Source organism: Lissotriton vulgaris, chromosome 3_1, assembly GCF_964263255.1.
Source record: "Lissotriton vulgaris chromosome 3_1, aLisVul1.2, whole genome shotgun sequence".
NCBI lineage: Eukaryota > Metazoa > Chordata > Amphibia > Caudata > Salamandridae > Lissotriton > Lissotriton vulgaris.
Window position 1 is genome coordinate 1,115,563,347 of NC_141689.1, and position 26,549 is coordinate 1,115,589,895.

A 26,549-nucleotide genomic window follows, 5' to 3' on the forward strand; every position below is an offset into this window, starting at 1 on the left:
AACTTGATAATAACAGAACATCAAAAGATTGTGTCAACATAGTAACATTGCAATTAGGTATTTTTGTATTTCAAATTCCCTAACATGAATCCCAAAATATATCATGATCTGCTATGTTTATCCCATTTGACCAAAACTTGTCTGTCACATTTCCAGTTCCAGACCTTTCCAACATGGAAGAAGGGGATAAGTATAAACGAAGAAGAAGAATATGCAAATTTACATTGATTCATGACATCAACTGGAGCCAGATCTCATTGCTCACACAAGGAATCCCACATCAATAACACCAATTAACTAAACCATGGCAGCACTAGTTTTTGTAGACAGTCACACAGGACCACTACCAAACACTGTTCCAGTATCTGGTAGAATGTCACAATCAAGTTTCAGCGGTGTGCCACAAGAAGTATGTTCTTCAATGATGAGACACATCAACAGCTACATGCACTCTACACACAATGAGATTCTGCCAATATGAAGGGTGATTAGCAAACTTTGGCTCCATTACCACATGTTTTGAGCAATTGATCGGCACACATATAGATTTAGTGCCGATATACGACAGAGAACAAGTCCAATGCAATCTTCAAAGCTCTCATCCAATCCCAATGCAAGTTGCCTTGATACAAGATTTGCACATCCGAAGTCTGAGTCTGTCTTTCCCAGATTCAACTCAGGTTCCCTTTGTATTTGGAAACAGGACCATATAACTGCAAGTGTCACAACTCGGAAATGTCCAATGAAAATGACATGGCAAGGAAACCTAAAAGAGATTAAAAAAAATAAATTACCAATCACATAGAACATGTTGGCCACATTACAAAGTCAACTTTTGGAGGGCACAGTTTCACAATAAAATAAGGAATAACCAATACAACTTAACACAGTAGTGAATGTGTCCGTCCATACCTGTATCTACAAACACCTTTGGCCGGACTGTCCAGAACTTGGCATTCCCAATAAAGTACCACCACATACTCCTCTCATTACCACGTCAATAGTTTGTGTAACAGTGAAAGACATGACATGTAAAGATATACTTCCGCTCATGAGAAGAACTTGTCAATGAAATCTAGACGTAAGTCAACTCCTTCCTCTTCGCCATTATCATCTTCATTTGGCATATCAGGATCCTCACCCGGAGCCTCTTCATGGTCTCCATCCTCTGCGATGTAAGTGATGTTCCACCATAGGGCAATGCTGTGGAGCATGCAGTAGGCCACGGTGATTTGGCACACCTTATTGGGTGAGTAGAGGAAGGCTCCACCAGATTTGTCCAGACATGGAAATCTGCCTACAGGAGCCTGCTCCACTGGCCACCGTGTTTGTCCAGGGGTCTCAGAGAAGTGGACCTCACCTGGCGTTGTTGGATTCCTCAGCAGTGCCAACAACCACGTTATTTGAGATAAGCTGAGTCTCCTAGATGGATAACAAAATAGGCCCAAAAGTATTCAACACAACACCTGAACATGCAACTAGCAATACCCCAAACAATATTATGAATGATTGTACTGACCAACAAGCCAGGTATCTCTCACGTCCAAGTTGAAACATTTGCAGGGGCATGGGCCTGTTCCATAGTCCAAAGGAATCAAGGGCAGAGACACTTCTGATGTACAAATCTGGTAAGCACACAACTTGCTTGTTTATTGAATGTAAGTTCTTTCAATTCCAGTACACCTGTTCTCTGGCGTGTGTTGGCACTAAGGCAATATGTGTGCTGTCAAGTACTCCTACCACTTGTGGTCGGCAACCCAAACCGTAGAAGTCACCCTTAACATTGGCTAAATTCTGCTGGCTTGGAAACTGTAGGAAACTGTTGATGTGTCTCATCATTGAAGAAAGAACTTTGTGTAGCCACCACTCAAAGTTGGTTGTGACATACCACCAGAGACTGCTGCAGTGTGTTGGCAGATCCTGTGACCCTAAAATGAAGTACAACCATGATTTTGACAATTGGTGTAATAGATGTGGGATTTCTGTTGCGAGGCTGTAGATCTGGCTCCAGCTACTGATGACATACACCCAGTACCGTTTGCCTATTTATCATGAACTTCTTGATAATATCCCGTTCTTCCATGGTGGCAAGGTCTGGAAATAGGTGGTACACCGGAGACTGCCATCTCCTCAGACTCCCAGGGTTCATATGTCTGCATTGAAGAAACATGTGAACATTTAAGACATGATCCACAGCTACATATGTGATGAGTAACACAAATGTTACCTATTTTTAAACATATATGTGGGTTAATACATATTTAGAAACAAGCTACATTTGCTTCTTGTCCTTTAATCATCACAAATTACATTTATGGCCTTGATATAAATCAGAGAAATAAATGTGTACATAATCCTTTTAAAATGTATTATTTACACAATGTTTGATATTTTCACGTATTTCCTCCAAAAAAACACCATCAACAGAGGTGTTCACTACACCAGGCTAATATTGCTTTCAGAACAGTGGCGCATTACACATAAATGTTTACTGTCAAAATATAAGTGTCCTTAGAAGAACTATTATTTGAACAAAGTGGTGTGGAGTGGTTGCGACACACTTAATCACTAACAAACTAGTTTGAAGTCCTAAAATAGCATATGCCAGACCTCGCCAAGAGGACATTTGGAATCAGACAGCAGTCGACCGCGCAGTGGATGGTAAACTACACGATGGATACAGTCATAGGCTAACGTTGGTAAGCGCACAGGTAGAAGGCCAATGGCTGTGTCCATCTCCGCTGACGATCGCATACTTTGCGGACATGGGCACAGTGGTTGGAAAAAAGCTAATTTGCCTCCTATCACTCCAGCTATCGAGACCCCCTCCACTCCTGCTGCTGTTTTGTCACTCTGGAAGCAACCATGCCAGGTCCCACAACTGAGAGGGCCGCTGCCTTCATGCCAGAGGAGCTGGAGTTGCTGGCAAAAGAGGTTCTCTCCCTGTATGGCCATCTCTATGGCTCACCAGAGGAACAGGTACATGTCTGGCATACATATGTGATTCTGGCTAACTGGCTCTTTTCCATTTCTGCAGGCTACAATATCCCTTTGTGTTCCAGAGCGAAGTGTAGGGATTGATGTTAAGTGTCATATAATGTGGTCCTTACAGAGGACAATGATGTTAGAGAATTGTAGGATCTCTCCAATGTCAAATGTACAACACCATCAATATGTGTTATGTTTTACAAGCCAAAGATTCACATTGGTGTGTATGTAGGGATCTTTGTATGTATATGTGTGATGTACTTGTGATAAGTTGCCAAATAACATCATGGCAAATGGTAAACACATCATAAGTTCTTAACAACTCTCCCCGTGCCTATGGACAGGGCCTGGATACCCTCATGGATGATAAGCTGCGCTCTTCAAATCCAAGTATTTATTTTATTTATTTATTTATTTCCACCTGGAAATGTGTATGCATTGTGTCCCACCAAATTGAAAATGATGTTAGCTATGTGTATAGTCCAACAAATCATTCAGCATAGAACAGGGTTCTTCAAGATATAGCTTGGGAGCCACGAGAAGCTCCCAGGCTCCTTCAGAGAAGCACACAGCCTTGATGTGACTTATTGCATGAGCAGCAGCTGACCCTTGTTATGTAAAAGTTGAGGAAACACTGTGTTCATGTGACATCTTGTAGTAACCTAATAGTCCGTCCATTTGATTTGACTAATTTGACTATCTTTCCACTCTTTAGGTTAAATAGAAGACAGAAAGTTTTCTTAAAATAACCCTCCTCCACCAGGGTTTCCCCTTGGTGGCATGCTTCATCATAGGGTTCTTCCCGTCCCGCTGCGGAACGGGGCATACTGCGACCGACGAATACGTGCGAGTACATTCACCATATACTATGAAGTATGGAGAGATATAAGAGGTTTTATCTAGCGAGAAAAAAGGGGTTAAAAATACCTGGCTTAGTAGGGAAAATGATTTATTCTTACCTCTAGCTGGTATGGTTAAAAATGGGGAAAAGATGACAAACATGCAGTTATGTGCATGTATTTCATAGGTCTACATGTTTAAAGCCCTACCCCAAGACTTTTCACCAGGACCACGTGATGATCCCTTTTGCCACTGCTATTGTGAATTGACTCTGGTATGAGTGTTCTTTAGTTCTGTCAATGAATAAATACATATACAATCCTCAAATGGTAATTTTTCTTTTTAGATCAGAAAAGATGTGAGAGAAAAGATGAGTCCATCATACATATGACTGTTATGCATTGTGGAACGTATCACCATTCTGGAACACGTGATATATTTTCCTTTCAATCTTGGTGGTGAAAAATATTGTTTAGGTACCAATTGGTTAGCTACCAAAAATTACTTCTTTGCTGGAATACATGATAATTAACAACGTTGACACTGACAGAGAATGACACATACACACACATATTGTATCTAAATGATTGCCAGTATCAATATTCTTTACAAGTTCTAACTTGTGACTAGAAGGAGATAAAAGGCAAGGTTGGAGAATGAATGTAGTCAGCCACATTTTGGCCAAACAACCAATTTGGTCCTTTTTTAGGGACACCCCAAGGTCCACAAAAGGGAAAAACATTGAAAAGAACCCAAGTGCACTGGCCTCAGATCAGTAGCAGAGCAGGGTATCCACAAGGAGCATAGCGAGCTCACAAAACAACGAGCAAGGGACGCGCAGGCACCCAGTCTAGTGGTAAACCTCACTGACCATCCCTTTCTGGTCCCTCAGATAGAAATATTGGAAAAGGTTTTATCTCTACTGAAAAACCGGACACATTTAAACTAAGCTGTGAGATCCATGATTTCATCAGAAAACTTAAACTAAAGGCATTCTTTTCTAACAAACCAATTGAAATTGACACCCAAGATAACACCGGACTAAGGGTTAAATCCACCATCACCCCTCCTAGTACATCTATTCCATTGGAACTATTGGCCTTTGAGAAACCTGTACTTAATAACATAGGTGAGATTGGCCCAGGCCAAATCAAAGTATATTACAACGCAATGAATGAACAAAAATGGGCAATAAAAGACCTAGCTGAAGTACAGGTTTCATGTATCAATGCCGACACTTGAAAAATATACTTTACTGACTTGATCTGTTACCATTCTGAAATGTCCAAACAATGGTAACTTGCTTTCAGTTTATGCTAATATTGGTAGAACATTGCAGTATATGTTGACAAACATTCAGTCATATTTGACTTATTGATGATGATACTTATGCAGATTTTGGGGACCTAGTGAACACACAGTACAAAGGCTTTGTTGGTGTATATGGTTTTTGGTGACATCAGTTCACTAACCTGTACAATAAAGGCAAACCATTCTGAGGTATGCAACATTGCCTGAAGAGACATAATAATGGATAAGAGACAAGATCATACATGATATAGAAGCTATCGCTGGAAATGGCATCACTGTGACCAAGTGTCTTCTTAGAAAGTTGCCTACGTGCATGTGCTTATGCAGAACCAAAGATTTAGAGGCTCGAAGCAGGTCAAATATGACCTCTTGGTAACTGTTTTGTGGTGAATGTTAATGATCCGTTCTGTTTACACAGATACAATAACACCATTGTATCTGCCATTTCAGCATCAACTGGGTCAGGTGAAGTAGAAGGTGCCAATGTAGGCGTGAAAGCATCTGACCATAGCATTTCGGGTCTCAACACCGAGGGACACAGTGGCCCGAAGGGTGAGGAAAGTGCAACAAAAGCCACCAGTGACATTACATCTTCTTCGGAGGCCTCTACCAGCGAGCACTCACTGTTGGTGATGAACCCTACTTCTCATGTTACACCTGCATCCGTGAACACCACCCAGAGGAACATCTCCATGCTCCCTCTTGGTCCCCCCAGTTGGCCCACCCAGCTCGGCTAAAAAGACCTGTGATCCCCTTTGCTGCAGGCACCTAGTCCCCTGCCCCAGTCTCCCCTGCGGCACTGAATGGGGAGGCTCTTGCTCTCCATCGGAGTGTCATGTGTCCCGTGCAGGCTCATTGTCATTTTCCCTTGTTTGGCATGAGCTTGTTGCAGACTGCCCTCTGCTTTGCGCACATTACCTCACAAATGTATTTTGCTTTGTGATACACTGTACTATTACACAGGACCTGCTGTTGTTTTTGCATTCTGTTCTTTTCTGGGATTTAGTATGCCCCTTGTTATTCTGTTCTGGTCAAGCCCTGGCACCTAGATAAAGCATGCAAATGCAGCTGTTGTTTGGGAACAAGTACTTTTGTCATAAAGGTATGCACAGACAGGCAAAAACACACTTGGAGAGAGATCTTTCCAGGGAAAAGATTGTGTATGCGCCTGAGATGTGGAACCTTCATCTGCACATGCTAAGGTAAGGGGTCCACTGTAAACACCCAGAGATCTTCTAATATATAATCACTGTGCTTCTGTAGAAGGGGAGGGGGGTTAGGCGTGATATGACAGCTCTTTTTATTAACTATGGATTACTTACTATGCTGACCGTATTTGTGTTTGGCATCTTCTTACTTATTGCGGCACATATACTGCATACTAGAGCATGATAGTTGAAAATAAACATTTTAAACTTTATTCGAGTCTCTGTCAGTTCTTATTGTGGACTTGTATGACTGGGAGAACAAAAGGGTGTGTCCTGTTACTGTGATTGCCGAGAGAATCTGGAGTGTCATGTTTTGGGGTGTCTAATCACTCGTTCCTCTGTGAGTGAGTAGGAGGTCAAGTGAGACACTATAGCTAGTCAATCCTGGGCTTCTAGATACCAAGGTGGTAGGATGACTCAGTCCCTGTCTATAAAGTTCTATGATCCCAAGCATAGTTCTGTGCATATGCCGAATCCCTGCAACAGGAGCATCGCTGTAGGCCAGACTGCCCTGCTGAATGTCATCCAGGGGCTTAGCTGTGATGTGCAAGAATGGTAGCTTACCTGAAAGGCCTTCACAGTGTTATGTGTGTCCTACAGCTGTCACATCAAGCTCTGACCTCCTTATTCAAAGCAGTCTCCCAGCCATCCCAACCTTCTGCCCCACCTCCGCTTCTTTTCCATCCCCATTCCCTATTCTGAGTGATGTCCAAAGCACACTCACACCTTTTCATGCTACCACTCAAACGGACACAGGCAGGACAAACACAAACACACAAACAGAAACACCACAAAAAGAAACTCAAGAAGTGTTGATCCAAATATACAAACAGCAGATCCAACACCTCACATACATGCACCACACCCACCACCAGCACACCGACAAAAAGCACACCCACCACCAGCCCATCAACAGAAAGCACACCGCCACCAGACACACATGCACCACAACCACCACCGGCACACAGACAGACAGGAAGTACTCCCACCATCCACACACACATGCACCACACCCTTAACATGTACTATTGTCACACCTAGCACCTCCATAGCAAACCCACCTACAACGACACATGTTGCTTAGAATACACACTCAAAAAACTCAGACGCACACAAACAACAGACACCTATGACACAAGACACACCCAAACAAGCACATACACCAGACCCACAGGCACCCGCACCCTAAACACGCACATGAACATCATACACTGCCACTTCCTCTACCTCCGAAACCCCAATCCCGACCCAACAACCTACCCATTTTCCATGGAGGACCTGAGTTTTTTCCTTGCCTTAACCCCTCCCACTCCATCGTGAAGGCCATCAACGCCTAAGTCTCCGAGTTCATCAAAGTGAACCACATCCTGAACATCTCCCAATCTGGATTCCGAAGCAACCACAACACCAAGACTGCACTTCGCACCGACAACATCGAGGGGGAAATTGCTGCCCTCATCCTGCTGGACCTGGCCCGTCTTCGATACCATCTCCCACCGAACCCTAATCACTAGACTCGATGACACCTGCATCCCTGACAAGGCCTGGACTGGCTACACTCCTTCCTCACCCTTGAACACAGCGAGTGAGACTACCTCTGTTCTTCTCAGAACCCACAGAGATCAGCTGCGGGATGCCACAAGGCACCTCCCTGAGCCCCACCCTCTTCAATGTCTACATGGCCCCCCCTCGCTGCCATCATCAGGAACCACAGACTCAAAAGCGTCTCTTACGCTGATGACACCCAGCTGATCCTCTCCCTCTCTAACAAACCCACAGCTGCCAGAATCAACTTCCACAGCAGGATGAAGGATGTTGCCACCTGGATGAAAGACAGTTTCCTCAAACTCAACTCGAACAAGACCGAAGTACTCATCTTGGGACCCACCCCCTCAGCTTGTGATAACTCCTGGTAGCCCACTACACTGGGGATCCTCTCCCCTACGGAACACGCATATAACCTCAGCATCCTACTGGACTCTTCACTCACAGTGACCCACCAGACCAATGCCATATCCTCATTAGAAATTCAGATGGATCCACGTCGAATCCAGAAAGATGGTCACCTACGCACTCATCACCAGCAGCCTAGACTACAGCAACGGACTCTATGCTGGTGTCACCCAGAAACGCCTCGGAAATTACAGAACATTCAAAACGCCGCAGCCAGACATGCCCTCAATATCCCAACTGTAGCCACATCCTCAAACACCTTTGAAAACCCCACTGGCTCCTAATCAACAATCACCTTCAAGCTCCTTACACTTGTCTTGAAAGCCCTCAATGACGCAGGAACAGCATATCTGTACCACAGCTGTCAGTACCATGGACCTGAAAACTCGGTTTCCACAGGAGCAGAAGAACTTTTCCTCAATCCCAGACTCCACTGCAAGTAAATTAGATAATCCGCTCACAGTGAAGAGGGGGAAAGGGAATTGGGAAGAAAAGAGAGACTGCCACTGCTGTGCCTGGTCCACTCAGGGTTTCTGATCTTCTGGCACCTGTAATGCACAAACACAAATTACAACTTCTTTAATAAACTCCCATCTACTCTCCACACCCTCTCTAACTGCTGCCCATTACCTGTTATGCTCAGTTGAATTGCTGCTCTCTTATTATGATAAAATCTGTCTTTTATGTAGATAATACTTTAAGCAATTAATTGTTCATTCTTGTTTTGCAGGTAGATTGCTGAGGAGACACTTGAAGGTAAGTACAATTATATATACACAGATATATATCTATATCTTTTGATAAAATACCTTATTTATAGTTCACATCCAGAGAAGTATACGTACTAGAGGAGAATTCAAATTATCTGGCTAATGTTTCAGGAAACCAAGGAGCAAAGGACATGTTGTTCACTCAAAATTAAAGAACTATTTAACATCAAAAATACCACTAGGCTGCTCACGAAGACATTTCCTTACAGAAATTTCAGAAGGCTGGTCACGATGAAATTTCCATACCGGAATCTCAGGAGGCTGGTCACGAAGAGATATCAGGGGAGTTGTCAGGTGGAGAGCAAAAACGGGACAAAACACTGCTCCCCTGAAGTAATTTCAGTCACAAGCATACATGAAGGCAAAATGCTGCTTCACACTCAGAAACGACGGTTGAAGTGCGTTTAGCGCATTGTGCACGAGTGCGATGACAAGAACACTGAACAAATTTGTTGAAGACTAGAACGAGCACTGTTCCCAATTAAGCAACAGCCGCCATCTTGGAAATCCGGACAAGGACAGCTTTGCATCAGTTTGAGCAGCACCCCTACGAGCATCAGGGAAATTGTTCGATGATGCTTTCCCATTGGGTAAATTGGCAAACTTTTGAATTTGAACCTAGCTAGGAAGTGGGTTACAGCAGATTTGGACCAGATTGGATCAGACCTGACTACAGCCTCACACTGCACGTACCAGTGAGACACGTTTTCTCCACCCAACTGGCCCTTGCCACAATCCAATGGATCCACTAGACCAGAGCCGGTGGAAGATCCTTCTCCTACCTCGCCGACAAGACGTACCCTGCCTCTCCACCTCAGGCAATCCCTGTCGCTAACCTAATTCAGGAAGGATCTCAAAACCTGGCTCTTCGACTGATCCCAGCAACCAGATGGAGACCGACAAGGGTGAAAATCCCCGCTCTATAAACCTCCAGATTGACCCTTAACCATCCCTTCCAATCCCGGTCTAGCTGGCCAAACAGTCATTCACCCCTTCTAAATCCCAACCCTCGCCTAAAAAAAACAGGAGCACCCTTTCCAAAACCACAGTCCCCCATCGCAAACCAAAACGCACTCGTTCCAAACACAAGGGCACCCCTCCCAAACCCAAGGACACACCTTCAAAACTCAAGGATACCCCTCCTACATTCTAACCACCCCCTATGTAGGATATTGACAGTGCCTGCTCTGCCCAGTAGATTCCCCTTGCCGTGGAGGGCTCCTTTGGCAGTTATGTGGGAGGCAAGCTGAGTGCCACAGCACAACAGTGCCCAGGATTTATGACATCAAGAATGGACTGCCATTTAAATCGCATAAAAACTTAAGAGACTAATTGATTTGAATAAATACCTATTTTTTGTTTCACCAAGTTTGTCCTGGCACTTTTTCCTCCGCAATGGTTCTATTCCTAGCAATGTTTCCGAGTAAAATGTGTAGTATTTATTTGTCTCTCCCATGATGTCAAGTGATATAACTGATTTGAATCTACTTTGTTAAGGGCATACACTATTTAACATTGTATGTGAGGGTCATTTGAATTTAGATGCAAGCATTCATCATAGTAATAGCCACTTGTAACAACTATTTGATGTAGTAAATATTTTGGGATGTATTACTACAGGTGTGTTTGTTTCACCTTGACTACTGATCAGTAGGAGCACATATGCATGACACCTTTCAATTTAAACTGCGACTATGTTATATTGGATACAGGACAGGACTTGCAATAGACAAGGGGACATGTTAGATGAATTTATATGTTTATTGCTAGTAATTTGTGAGTCATTCAGGTGACACCTTGTCTAGAATAATTTCGAGATCATGCTACATTGAACTTATCCCTATGATGGGTTGCATATGTTTTTAATGTTTGAATTTTCTACCTTTCTATAGATACACCTGTAGGGTGACTTTTATATTTTTATTTTGAGATCCTATTTTTGTGCAAGTGTCCATTTTTAGGAAGGCAGCTTGAGTAATATTCATACATACAATTTGTTGATATAGGTATGTTTATTTAAATTTCAAGGATATCAACATTACAGACATCTGCATTGCACATTGGTATGTTATTGCTTGTACGAGCGATTTCTAAATGCACGAGTCCTATTCAAATGTTGACAGACAAGTCAATGGATAAGAGGTAAGAGTGTGTCTTACCATCTTTTGCATCCACAACGGTGTTGGTTTGGTTCATCATCAAGCCGCAGCAGCAGCAGGACTTGACAGGTAGGATCCATGCTGAAACAGAAAGTGTGAAAGTGAGAAAAGGTGTGTTTGTGCCTTATATCCATTCCTCCAACTCAGGTGTGGAGGTTTAACCGCCACAGTCACATCAGCGGGAAGGAACATCGTGATTGGTTCGGTGGAGAAACTAGCGCTTTGCCCTCTGACAGCAGATTTTGCCTATCCTGCGGTGTTTCATCTATGCAATAGCCAACATCTAAATAGGGCAGGCAGACCGCCAAGTCAGCGGGCAGGAAGACCGCTGAAAAAATGACTGAGGGACCAATTCCGCCAAGATCAAAATCGGGCCAATAAACTCCTCTTTGGCAAACTGGGTCAGTTCATTAGTTATCTTAGTTGAATTAACCTTAACCATTTTAGTACCACCTCTTGATTCCAATCCAATTCCAGCTTAGTGTGTTTATCTTCAGATTGAATTAACCTCAGGTCCAAACAGAAAAACAAAACTAAAGGAATATAGTAGGTGGCACAATGAGGTAACAAAGAGAAGTCCAGGTAGGTAGGATGAAAATCCTCTGAGAGAATAATAAAATCTATGATGAACGAAGTGTCCCTTCCTCTAAAAGTAGGGACCACGAGAGAAGATGGATACAAAATCAGAAGCAAAAACAAACTGTATCTCATCAGAAAATTGTTTAAAGCTTCCCAACAATATTATGTTCAAAGTGAGACAACTCTTCTCCAAATGGGTTAACATAAATGAACATTACAATGTTCCATCCACACCATCAAACAGACAGCGTTCTTCCGTTTGCCAAGCTTAATTAAATTATAAGCAAGCGCCTTAACAAAATTACCGTTCTTTATATTACAATCATTATTATAGTAATTAATTACTAATGTATTCCATGGTCCAATACACTAAAGGTACACCAGATGGTAGAAAGGAAAATGGAGCCAATGCCATAGTTTCTTTCTAAGAATGTTGACTGAAATTAACATGGATAAACTGCCCCTGACCCCACAAGTCTTTGATGTAGTTGCTGTTGTGCCCAATGTAATGTGCCAGTCAATACAAAAATACTATACTGAACAGGCCACTTGCAGACAAATGACATTAAGATTGATAGAAAAAGAAACACAGTCAGATTTTACCAATTTGGAACAAATTACTGCCACATTCCATGTTATAACATAAAAGGTATTACAAGAAGAAGATTTAAAAATTAATTTATCCAAATAGGCTGATGTACCAGCTTGTAATTCTAAGCGCCGTATTAGGTAGGCAGCGCATTTTCCTGGATTGCCCATCTAGCGCAATCCAGGAAAATGCACTGAATTATGGTGAATGCGCTGCCCCCAGGGCAGCTCATCCAGTTGAAATACAGAGCGGCTGCATTGAAGCCGCTCCGTGTTTCCACAGTGCAGGCGGCAACCTGCCTGCACTTTTAAAAGAGATTAGAGGTCCCCTTGCAAGGGAGTACAGTGAGTTAAGGCCAGGATTGAAGGTTAAGAATAGAGAATGTAGAAGAATTATTGTGAATACAGTCAGGATGCATGATATTAGCGCCTCGTGACAGGGAATATATTGTATTCCACAAACTAAACCCATAGATTATAGTTAAAACTATATGCACACATCTTGGAAGGGCAAATGCAAAAAGAGTAATTGATGGAAAGAATGCTGAACAATGTCAAACCTTCACCCCTGTTGTGTGTCGATTTAGATGCCAGTACATAGGTTTACTGAATCATGTCTTATATAGTCATAATTTGCATTGCCCTTATTTAGGCATAGAATCCCAGTCCTTATTTAGGCATTGGCCATGCAATCCAAATACAGGCATGGTCACCTACATCCGTCCATCCCACGTCACAGCGAGTTCTTAAAAACCAGACCCTTAAGCCATTGGGACATTCCCTGCTTGGATTATTGATTTCTCCAAGAACTCATTTATTATGCATGAACAACTATTCCTTAGGGGTTCATTCATGACGTCTGCCTCTGCGTGACTTTATGTCAATGCTAGCATTCCTAAGTACCTTCCAGGTATAAATATACCTTCACTTGCCATGGCAAGTTATGGCTGCATACTTGCATGGCTCAGCTCGACTACACAGCTTGCCACAGCAAGTTCAGAAGGAATTTGAGTCCCCGCCTGACGCATTGAGCAGACGCTGTCCTCTCTGCTCGCAGGGATTCCAGCTTCCAGTTTCAACCCAGCCATATGCAAATCAGTCTTGACCCTGTTCCCATGGGAACAGTACAGCCCGAGCTGCCAGCTCAGGTCCACCCTGGACCAGCCAGGCTAGCTTGACTCCAGTGGCATGGAGAGCAACAGTACCCACGTCTAGGCATGAGGAGCAGGATCAAGTCTGATTTGCATTTGAATGGGTTTAAACTGGAGTGGCATGGTGAGCAAACGAACGACGGAATTAACCCAGATCTCTTGACTGGGGGTGCATGTTTGATTTGTTCCACATTCTGTCCAACATTTGTGTGTCTTGTGCTTTCTTGCCCTAATAAGCCGGGTATGCCCAGATGTGGGTCCCGGGCTCATTGTGGCACTTGATTCAAGCTAGTCTTGCTGATGAGAGGTGATAACTTGGAACCGGTCCCAGGATGCTTGTCGCTGGTCCAGGGTGGACCTGGCTTGGCAGTTTGGGCTGTACCTTTTCCATGAGGAGCAGGTTCAAGACTAATTTGCATATGGCTGGGTTTAAACTGGGTGGAATGATGAGCAAAATAACAATCGATTTAACCCAGATCTCTTGACTGAGGTGAATGTTTGATTTGTTTCACATTCCATACATCATTCTTGTGCTGTTTGCTTTCTCACCCTAAGTGTGCAGATATGCCCATATATGACTCCCGGGCTAACTGTGCCACTAGTTTCAAGCTAGCTTGGTCTATGAGGGGTGATACCCTGAAACCTCTCCCAATCCCCTTTCCATTCTCCACAAACACTTCACCATCCACTAGCCAGCAACTCCTTGACACCTCCCCTGCCACCCTCTCCTTACCTATGAGGAATCGTCCATGCCTCCCACCACTCCCTCCTTTGAGATGTCTCATTTGCGATCTACCCCTGGCCCTCATTCATCCATCCATACTTTAAGCCCTCCATCAACTGAGGATAAGGTTGCGGACCTTAAGCACGATCTTCAACTAGTTAACAATTACCTTCAACATCTATTACTCTTCTCTGAAGATGGAAAGCTTTGGCATCTCAACATGACCTCGGAGACTAAACAACTCAACCTTCTCTCTAGGGTTAGACACTACTGGATAGAAAATGTATCCATGGAAAACCCATAGAGTCTGCACTGGAAATCGCGACCCCATCGTAATCTCTACTTCAGGCCCCAAGGGATAACTGACCATCTATCGGAAGCTGACATACATTCCCTTCTGCTATCAATCAACTCTACTCGTAATGACTCATCATCTACACCTTCTAATAACCAAGCCATTCCTTCCAACCAGTTTACACAAACGAGCCTCAATCTTAGAACTTTCATTCTCTGAGATTTGCACAAACTGCTCCAATGTCTGCTTGTGAACACCTGGGCATCAAAATTTGGAACAAGGACAAGATGGTATATATACTTCACACAATCTATCAACCCCAGGTGTAATCTTCTTTTCATCTAACAAATAAAGGAGACTCTATCTTCTGACTCTGACCACATCCTAACCATATCTTCCTTGGTGATTTTATCATACACTGGAACGACGCAAATGATTCCCTACTAAACATCTTCAAGGCCTTCCTCTCCGACCTTAACTTTACTCAATCTTGCAAGAACCTCCCAACAACATGGGCTCCTCCCTCAATCAAATCATAGCTAAAGATAACGTTATACAACTGGATGCCACATTACTCTGTGACTGGTCAGATCACTACCTAATCTCTTTTCTCATCTTGGAAAGGATTCTGATTGGACAAGGACAACCTTGTAAGACTAAACAATGGTTGAGCAATCCTAGAAACATCAACATAAATGATCTAATCTCCATTAATACCAACATCCTTCCTCCACCCTCCAACATGACAAATCTAGATGATCGAACTGAGCATTACATCCACTCCATGACTGATATTTTTGATTCAATTGCTCTGAAGCAGCTTAAAAGATTGCACAGCAAGCATTCCAAATCATTGTCAAATTGCTCCCTTAATGAGGAACAACACAATCTAAGGCTTGCTGAGAGAGCATGAAGAAACTCTTCTTCCATAACACACTTAAGCAACTGAGGATGACAAGAAATGCGTATAACAAACATATCCGCTGTGCTGAAGCAGAACACTTTAGGTCACAACTTGGCAACAGACCAAAAAAACTTTTTGAAATCATCAAACAAGCTAAACACTCAACTAACCAACACTCTGCATTCAAGGACTCACTTCCTACTGGTGAGGAGTTCTCTGCACACTTCATTAAAAAGACAAGAATGATTTAACTAGAATTGCAACTAACGTCACCAAATCCTCATTATCAGTAGCCTCCTCGGCTTCACTTGCTAAATTCCCCTCCTCTTGGATCCTTGGATTATACTTAAAAAAATAATGTGTTGTGGAATACCTTTATTCTGCCAGATGATGCCAAGCTGCTCAAAACCAATAAAACTGTCAAACCACTTTAGTGATCCATTGCCCGCCATGCTCTTCAAAGAGCTTAGAGCCATATGCATGACCATTTTTTACGGTCGCAAACGGGCAATCAGCCCATTTGCGACCGCAAAATAGGTATGTACAATGTACAAAACCTATTTTGTGAGTCAGTAACCTATTAACGACTCACAAAATAGGGTTTGCAAATCGCTATTAGGAAAGGACGTGCCAAGGGCGTCCTTTCCTAATAGCGAGTCGCACATCTATATAAGATTGTTTTGCGAATGTAATTGCAGTCGCAAAACACTTGGAGTTTACCACCTATTTCAAAAAAACGTGGTAAGCCACTCCCAAACGGGTAGGGGTCCCAAGGGGACCCTTTCCCTTTGTGACTGGCAGCGAAAATATTTTTTAATAGTAGGCAGAAGTCCCACTGACCGCTGCCTACTCTTAAAAAATGAAACAGAAAAGTTTCATTTTTCTTTTTTAAATGCAGCCCATTTTCCTTTAAGGAAATAAATCTGCATTTTAAAAAAACTGCTTCATTTAAAAAGCAGTCACAGACATCGTGGTGTGCGTTCCCCAGCAGGCTGCCATCCCTGTGAGTGCCGGCCCTTCCCACTGAGGTCGTAAATTGCGCCCTGCCTCATTAATATTAATGAGGCAGGTCGTTTGCGACTCCATTGGGAATCGCAAACAGGTTCTGAGACACTGCTGTACATTCAATTTTGCAAGTTGCAAATTGACGCAATTTGTGACTCGCAAAATGGAAGGGTCGTACATCTTGCCCAAGATCTTCCCTTCTCCACCACTAGTCTAAGACCGCCCATGAATCTCTTGTGGAGGGCATAACTCCTGATTGCTGTAAGATAGGAAAGTCACCCCTATCCCGAAAAAGAACTAATACAGACTTATCTGATCCCAACAACTTACGTCCAATTACTAACATCATGACTCTAATCAAACTACTTGAGAAATGCGTATACAGACAACTATGTAACCACATAGAACAATTTCAGCTCCTTGATCAATTCCAATCGGGTTTCAGATCAGGTCACAGCACTGAAATGGCTCTTACACACATTGTTGATGACGCTTTGAGACTACTTGACCAGAATGAACCATGTCTTCTTATACTTATTGATCTCTCCTCCACGTTTGATACAGTCAAACATGACAACATTATTGATCTTTTTGAAAAAATAATGGGGTTATCGGGTCCAGTTTTAAGCTGGCTTGCATCCTTCTTGCATAATAGAACACAAAGAATCAAAGGTAAGCAAAGGATAGTGGGCATGGGGGCAACATGGGAGCATGGGTGTGAGATGCTGACCTGGTATATGATGTTCACTAATGTTAGTGGGCACCTTGCACCAGTCCAGACAACCCTTATGGGGATTTAAGAGGTCTCAGACAGCTTTAGAAAGCTATCCAAGTGGTAGATGTGGAGAGCAGCCTTTAGGCTTAGTCTTGAAGGGGCGTAGTGCAGCTTGTTTTACCAGAATGCAATCTTAAAGTATAGATTAAATGAAAGAGAACCACACAATATATTTATAAAAATATGTATTTATTATATAATACTCTCTAGTACGTTCCAGTATCTCCCACACGGAGATATACACAAAGCACACAATACTATAACAAAGAAATCCCAGTAAATAGCACTAATTACGCAGCGGGCTCATGGGGGTGGGGGGGGGCGAACCATATACTAAATAAGAACCACAACTTGAGGCAAGACAATGTCGAGGAGACATAGAATTGCTGGGACCCCAATGAACCACCCAAGGTGAGTAGATAGAGACCCCAAGGAGAGTGTGTGCAGTGTATCAACACAACCGCGTGCTCCGTACAAGTCTATGTGCAAGTCGCAGTTCGGTTTTTGAAGATTAAGGACCCTTCCCAGTGGAGCCTGAAGAAACCCTGTGGAAGACAGAAGATTGAAAATCCACCCCACCCATGGATAGCATGGTACCCAAGTTACCTATTCCAGGGAAGCCGGGTGCATATGAGTGAAGTGGCATCAGAAATCGCTGTCTAACCCAATGGAGGACTTCAGGAAAATGCTGTTGCTGGAAGAAGATAAAGTGTCCGTGGGAATCCAAATGTGGATTCTTCTTGAAGAGTACCTGAAAGCAGAGGTGACTGAGTCTGGATCACTTGAGAGTGACCAGGGGCTCAGTAGATGAATGCCCACCGATGTTGGGAGCTACAGGAGAGATGTCGATGACCTTGACTCTGCAGCTGTGGGGACCAGGTGACACTGGGGATGACCAGGAGCTGCATACGAGCTGTCCCACTAAGGATGTCAAGTGCTGAGAGGTCGGTGTCTGGTGGGAGCACCAACAAGCCTTGGCAAAAGCTACCCATGCAGGAAGTCAAGAAGGTGCAGGAAGAGGACCAGCAAGGTGCAAGAGACTCACCACAAGCAGGGGAGTCAGGGCAAGCCCAGAGCATCAGGGGAGCCCAAAAAAGATGTACTTGACAGCCCACAGGACCTACAGGTTGAAGGCACTGGAGTCACAGGAAGACCTCATGCACACGGTGCGATGTGGGTGCAGATCTTTGCAGGAGCAGTTTCAAGAGGTTGGGGCTACTTGGAGCCCAATGCACTTGCTGCAGAATTGCCAACAAGCATTTGCACTTGCAAAAGTACATGGTGCACAGGGGTTCAGGTATTGCAGCCCCCACAAGGGATTCTGACCTCAAACTGGCGGAAAGGGCAGCTTGGGCCTTGAGAGATGTTGAAATCCACCTCCTGTGTTGTTGAACCCTTCAGAGTCCGCAGGAGCTTCAGATCAGCAGACCGGTGAGCAGTGTTGCGGTGCCTGCAAATGCAGGGGAGTGACTCCTTGACGCCAAGGGAGATTATCTTAAGGTGTCTTGGAAGCTCTACAAGACGTACACGGATCCAGTATGGTGCACTGGTAAGGGGTCAGACTGAGAGGGAGTTGAAGTCAGGTCCAAACGAAGTCCAGCAAAGTCCAGAGTGCCCAGGCGGTCAAAGTCCAGTGATTTCAGTTCTGTATCTTGACCACTACAAATCTAGGGACACACACTCAGATCATCCGTTAAGTACCCTAAGGAAAGGGTTGAGAAGATGCAGGGGACCATCCCGGGGAAGGGTCTGAACAGGGGGGAGGTTACTCTCATGTCCTTAGTCCAGTTTTGAGCCAACGGCTCCCAGGACTGGTTTGAACTGGACTAAGCACAAGGACACCAAGTGTGATTTTCAGGCACTGGCAAGTGCACCCACCCAGCCCTAATACACTAATTCCTGTCTGGGAGGTGGTCATACTTCCCTGTGACAGGATGCTTATTGTCCTGCCTTTCCCAGTTTGAGCTTGGCTCAGCAGCAGGAGGGCAGAAATGTGTCACTGGTTGGCAGCAACCATTTTGCGCTGTTTGGGAATAGATGGGTGGTGCCAGAACACTGAGAGCCTAACAGAGGGATCTCCCTGTAGGTAGAATCCTACCTGGTGTGGGGGTATGATTCCAACATGTTTGACACCAAACACAATAGGTTTTGTTGCAGCCGTTTTTTGAGATGGTCATCGCACGGTCACGTAATGCCTCTCTATATTAGTATATGGCTGCTTCACTGTTAAACAGAATGGATACTGTAGGCTGCAGGGGTGTCTTGCTCATGTAGGGGCACCCTCTCACTTAGAACCAAACAACCTGCCCTGAGGATTGTAAAGGTCTGCTAAAGGGGTGACTTATAGGTTTTAAGTGCAGTGACTCTTAGATATTTAAACTTATATCTTAAGTAAGAGGTGCATGCATCAACTTACACAGGCTGCAAAGGCAGGCCTGTAGGTCCATTTTGAATGGTCTCTCATGGGTGGCACATTACATGCTGCAGCCCATGGGAGACGTCTGGGGTACCTATGCCCTGGGTACATGTGTATCTTATACATGGGTCAGACAAGGGTATCCCAGTATCCAATCTGGGGTGTACCTAGGTATATAGCATAACAGTTTAGGGAGAAACAAGATAGCGAGGGGTCCTGATTAGCAGGATCCCAGTCAGACTAGTCAAAACAGCATACAACAGCAAAAAGTGGGGGCAACCATAAGAAGCAGATCCTACTTTCCTACACAAACACCCACAATGTAAGGAGATGAGACTAACCTTGCACAGTTGAGTCTTCATTTTCTAAGTGGAAATATCTGAAGAGTCCATCTGCATTGACATGGTTACTCCCAGGTCTATGTTCCACTGCATAGTCCATCCCCTATAGAGAAATGAACCACCTCAAAAGTTCAGGGTGTTCACCCTTCATCTGTTTTAGGCATAGGAGGGGCTTATGGTCGGTCTGAACAATAAAGTGAGTGCCAAGCAGTATGGCCTCAGCTTCTTCAGAGCCCAGACCACAGCAAAGGCTTCCCTCTCTATAGACGACCAACGTTTCTCTCTGGGGGTCAGCCTTCTGCTAATAAAACTACTGGTTGATCCTGAGCCTCTGCATTAAGTTGTGACAGCACAGCCCCTACCCCGAACTCAGATGCATCTGTTTGGACACTAAATTGTTTAGAGTAGTCAGGACTCTTCAGAATGGGAGCAGTGCACATGGCCTGCTTGAGATCATCAAATGCCTTATGACAGCTAACTGTCCGCTGAACTTTCTTGGGCTTTTTTTTGGATGTGAGATCATTCAAGGGAGTCACTATAGACCCATATTCTTTTAAAAATCTCTTGTAATACTCAGTCAGGACCGAGAAAGCTCTGACCTGAGTCTGAGTAGTTGGAGCAACCCAGTCCATTATGGTCTGGATTTTCCTCTGAAGTGGTTGAACCTGGCCTCCACCCACCAGGTGGCCCAGGTACACAACCTTGCTCTTCCCTATCTGGCACTTAGTAGCCTTGATAGTGAGGCCTGCTTTCTGCAGAGCCTCCAAAACATTCTTCAGGTGGACCACGTGACCCTCCTAGGTGAAGCTATTGACAGCTATATCATCAAGATATCTGCACTATAGTCTTCCAGACCTGCGAGAACTTTATTCACCAGCCTTTGGAATGTGGCAGGTGCCTTCTTCAAACCAAAGGGCATCACAATAAATTTATAATGCCCACTATGGGTTGAAAATCAGCTGGTCTGATTTGCCAATAGCCAGCAGTAAGGTCAAATGTGCTTAAGAACTTGGCTAAGGCCAAGGTGTCAATAAGCTTATCTGCCCTTGGAATTTGATGAGCATCCGTCCTAGTGAGTGCGTTAAGTCCCCACTACTCAACACAAAACCTCATCTCTCTCCCACCACCCTGGGTGTGAGGTTTTGGTACCATGACCACTGGACTAGCCTAAGGGCTATGTTCAAGTTCAAGTTCAGTAATTTGTATAGCGCACTACTCACCCGGAGGGTCTCAAGGCACTTGAGTGAGGGTGGGTGCATTATTTATCGAATAGCCAGGTTTTTAGCTGCTTTCTGAAGGAGAGGTGGTTCTGTGTGAGGCGGAGGTGAGTGGGGAGAGAATTCCAGGTCTTGGCCGCTAAGTAGGAGAAAGATCTTCCTCCCATGGTGGATCTATTGATGCGCGGGATTGTGGCGAGGGCTTGACTGGATGAACGTAGTTGGCGGGTGGGTGTACAGAAGGATAGTCGTTTGTTGAGGCATTTGGGTCCTAGGTCGTAGAGGGCCTTGTGTGCGTGGGTGAGGAGACAGAACGTTATTCTCTTGTTGACGGGAAGCCAGTTGAGATCTTTCAGATGACCGGAAATGTGAGCTTGACGGGGGATGTCCAGTATGAGTCTGGCTGAGGCGTTCTGGATGCGTTGGAGTTTTTTTTGTAGTTTGGCTGTGGTTCCGGCGTAGAGGGTGTTTCCATAATCTAGACGGCTAGTGACTAGTGCGTGGGTGACTGTCTTTCTTGTTTCGGTGGGGATCCAGCGGAAGATTTTTTTGAGCATGCGTAGGATGTTGAAGCATGATGATGAGACGGCGTTGACTTGTCTGGTCATCGATAGGGAGGAGTCTAGGATGAAGCCCAGGTTACGTGCGTGATCTGTAGGTATGGGTGCTGTGCCCAGAGCCGGTGGCCACCATGAGTCGTCCCATGCAGAGGGGGATGATCCTAAGATGAGGACTTCCGTTTTGTCCGAGTTTATTTTTAAACGACTGTTCTTCTTCCATTCGGCTACTTCTTTCATTCCTTCGTGTAGATTGGTTTTGGCAGTGTCAGGGTCTTTGGTGAGGGAGAGGATCCGCTGGGTGTCGTCAGCGTAGGAGATGATGTTGAGGTTGTGTTGGCGCGCGATGGATGCGAGGGGGCTCATGTACACGTTGAAGAGGGTGGGACTGAGTGATGATCCTTGTGGTACGCCGCAGATGACTTCGGTTGCCTCTGATTTGAAAGGGGGGAGGCGGACTCTCTGGGTTCTTCCGGCGAGGAACGAGATGATCCAGTCCAAAGCTTTTCCTTGTATTCCGACGTTGCTGAGGCGTTGAATGAGGGTGCTATGACAGAGTGTGTCGAAGGCGGCGGAGAGGTCAAGTAGGATGAGGGCAACTGTTTCTCCGTTGTCCAGTAGCGTTCGGATGTCGTCTGTAGCAGCGATGAGGGCGGTTTCGGTGCTGTGTTTGGCTCGGAAGCCGGACTGTGAGGGGTCGAGGGAATTGTTGGATTCAAGGAAGGCAGCGAGCTGACTGTTGACGGCTTTCTCGATGACTTTGGCCGGGAAGGGGAGGAGTGAGATGGGGCGGTAGTTCTGAAGTTCAGAGGGGTCTGCTGTGGGTTTCTTCAGAAGGGCTCTGAGTTCGGCAGGTTTCCAGCTTTCTGGCAAGGTAGCGGAGTTGAAGGAGCAGTTGATGACATCGCAAAGATGGGGTACAATGATGGAGTCTGCTTTGTTGAAAATGTGGTGGGGGCATGGGTCGGTTGGCGATCCTGAGTGGATGGAGTTCATCAGGAGGACGGTGTCTTCAGTCGTGATTGGGTTCCAGGCGCAAAGGTTGTGAGAGTGCTGTTTTGGTTCGGAGGTGGGTGGAGTGGGTTGTTCTTCGGACAGGTTTCCAAAGCTGTTATGAATGTCGGCGATTTTGTTGTGGAAGAAAGAAGATAGGGAGTTGCAGAGGTCTTGGGAGGGAGTGATGTCGTTGGTGCCGGCGGTGGGGTTGGTAAAATCTCTGACGATGTTGAATAATTCTTTGCTGTTGTGGGTGTTGTTGTCGAGTCGATCCTTGAATGCTGATTTCTTGGTGGAACGAATCAATTGGTGGTGTTTGCGGGTGGCGTCCTTGAAGGTGGTCAGGTTGTCAATGATTGGGTTTTTTTCTCCAGGTTTTCTCGAGGGTACGACATAACTTCTTGGATTTCTTAAGATCATCGTTGAACCAAGGGTTCTTTTTGCTACCTTGTTTGATCTGGTGGTTTTTCAAGGGTGCTAATTTGTCAGCGCTGTGGGTGATCCATTGTGTGAGTTTGGTGGCAGCTTGGTTTGGGTCCGATGATATGGCGGGGGGGTTTTGGTTAAGCGATGTGAAGAGTTGGTCGGTGGTGATTTTGTTCCAGTTTCTTCGAGGAATAGGTTGTGGTGGGATGTGGGTCGTGGTCTTTTTGTGGCTGAAGTGAACACAGCTGTGGTCTGTCCAATGGAGAGCCGTGGTGTGATCAAAGGAGATGTGTTTGCTGGAGGTGAAGATAGGGTCGAGCGTGTGTCCAGCAAGGTGAGTGGGGGTGTCAACAAGTTGTTTGAGTCCGAGATTGGCCATGTTGTCCAGAAGGGTGGTGGTGTTATTGTCGTTATTCTTTTCCAGGTGGAAGTTGAGGTCTCCCAGTAAAATGTACTTCTCGGAGGTGAGGGCATGCGGGCTGATGAAATCAGTGATGTCTTCATTAAATTGTGTGCGGGTTCCTGGTGGTCTGTAGATGAGGGTGCCTCTAAGTGTGGTCCTGGGGTCAGCGTGGATCTGGAAGTGAAGGTGTTCGGCGGTCGTGAGGTTATCGTCGGAGCTTGTCGTGATTCGGATGGTGTTCTAATGGGCGATGGCGATGCCTCCTCCTGTTTGGTTGGTGCGGTCTTTTCGAATGATCTTGTAAGTGTCCGGGATGGCTATGGCGATGTCGGGCGCTGATGATGCGTTCATCCAGGTTTCTGTAAGGAAGGCGACGTCCGGTGAAGTGGTGTCGAGTAGGTCCCAGAGTTCAGTGGCGTGTTTGTGGACCGAGCGGGTGTTCAGCAGGATGCACTTCAGGTGGTTAGGGTTGGAGCTGTGTTTGGAGGAGGAGGATTTGGTGTGGGTCCTGATGCAGGCGAACTTGCATGAGTGGCATGCGAATGGTCCATGGGTGTGTCCTGGGGTAGCTTTGCAGCAATGTGAGGTGCGTCCGGGGTTAAGGGCAAGGAGAGTAGCGGCGTCATACGTTAAGCGAGTGGGGTGGATATTGCGAGGACCAGGGGGTCCGGCGCTGGGTGCGGTTCAGGCGCGGACGGGCGTAGACGGGCTTACCTTTGGCGTACCTTCGGCGCGCATGGGGCGCGACCGCTGCGCGTGAACGCTGCGCGCAAAGACATCTGTTATATGTGGATGGTGGAGGGGGAGGGGCGAGGGAGGAGCATCTGGGAGGCGGGGGCGGGGTCGAGAGCCGGGTAGGGAGGCACAAAAACAAACAACAAAATGGATGGCTGCGAGCCAAAAGCGATCGAGGATTGGGGCACAAACAATCAATACGCTCACAAATTGGCAATGGCGCCGGCACAATCAGGCACAATACATAAAACTAGGCAAAGGCAGCACTGCACAGCACAATGGCATAGAAAGCGTACTCTCGCAGTATAGCGCTTTAAATACAGATTACATGAGCAGTCAAGCACTGTTAATTGCGTCAGCAATGCGATCTAGCAGGTAATATTAAGGCAGTCTGGCGCTACGATACCGATCAGCAGGGAGTTGGGAGCAGAGTAAGGAGTGACCGCTTCTGAACAGATTGAGGACCTTCCTACAATCAATTTGCTGGGTTTTGTGAGAGGATATCAGGGAGAGGATCACTCTCTTCCTCCTGACCCTCATCAGTTGCCATGAGCAAGCCCATGTCAGCCCTGTCCACAAAAAGTTTGAGCCTGTTAACATGGAGCACCCTGTGGGGGCTCTTGGGAGTACCAAGGTACTAGCTCCTTTTGGACTTCTGTCCTGATGCAATCTGTGACATGGTCAGGCTGCCTGTAAATCTTATTGTTAACAGGCAGACTCTCACCTGTGTCCACTTCCTGGTTACACCGGTCGGTTTGACTTGGAATCAGAGAGAACATATGCCTGTATTAACTGAGGACCTTCCTACAATCAATTTGCTGTTGGTCAGTGAGGCTGTCTGCCAAGGCTATACCATCAACGGACCCATCATCAGGGTTTTGTGAGAGGATATCAGGGAGAGGATCACTCTCTTCCTCCTGATCCTCATCAGTTGCCATGAGCAAGCCCATGTCAGCCCTGTCCACAAAAGGTTTCAGCCTGTTAACATGAAGCACCCTGTGGGGGCTCTTGGGAGTACCAAGGTACACCAAGTTGGTGACCTCACCTTTGTGCCCAATGATGGTGTGGGGTCCACTCCATTCATCTTGGAGAGCTGCTGGGGCCACATGCTTAACCACCCGCACCTTCTGGCCTGGCTGGTAAACAGGCAGGACTGCATTTTGGTCATGCCAAACTTTTTGCAATTCTTGACTGGCCTCCTGGTGTTTGCTTGCCTTCTTCACGTAATTAGCCATCCTGGAGCGGAGACCAAGTACATAGTCCACTATGTCTTGTTTGGAGGGTTTTGAAAGATAACTCTCATCCCTACTTCACCAAACACAGGGGACCCCTAAATGGATGCCCAAACAGAATTTGAAAAGTGCTGTAGCAGATGTATTTCGTTACAACGCGATGTTTTACATCGCAGTACTTTACGACGCATGTTTTACAATGCAAGTCGTTACCACAACTTGCGTTGTTGGGGGCTGGATAGTGAATAGTTTAATTTACTATTCCAACTCCAGTCCCCGTGGATAGTAAGGAAGGAGTTGGATAGTAAATTAAAGTATTTACTATCCTGAAGCGCCCCCAGCGCAATTCGTTGTAACGACTTTCGTTGTAATTCCTGCGTTGTAATGGTAGTGCGTGGTAAAAGTTTTGTTGTAAACAATGTTCCCCTTCATAGGTATTAAAGAGTTATTTCTTATTTTGCAAGTATTGATACAGTTTATGTAGTGGCTTGCGTTGTAAAAGTTGCGTCGTAAGGGAACTGCGGTGTAACATCCACGTTGTAAAGGATGTTCCCCGCTGTAGCCAACCCCCTTCTGAGGGACCTCTCTTTAGACAAAGAGCTTTTCTGGGAGGCCCATGATCATGCCCTTGAGATTTTGTTGAATCTCTCAACCAACTCTTTACATTGTGGGTGATAGGGTGTGGTGAATTTTAGTTCACTCCATACTCATTCCACATTGCAGTGATGTAACTTGAGATTAAGTTTGTACCTCTGTCAGTTAAAACCTCCTTAGGGAAACCCACTCTGGAAAAAATACCCAGGAGGGCCCTGGCTACCACAGGAGCTGTGGTGGTTCTAAGGGGAATGGCTTCTGGGTACCTAGTATCATGATCCACCACCACTAGAATGTAACTGTGCCCAGATGCTGTAGGAGGGTTTATGGGACCAATGATATGAATCCCAACCCACTTGAAGGGAACCCCCGCCACTGGAAG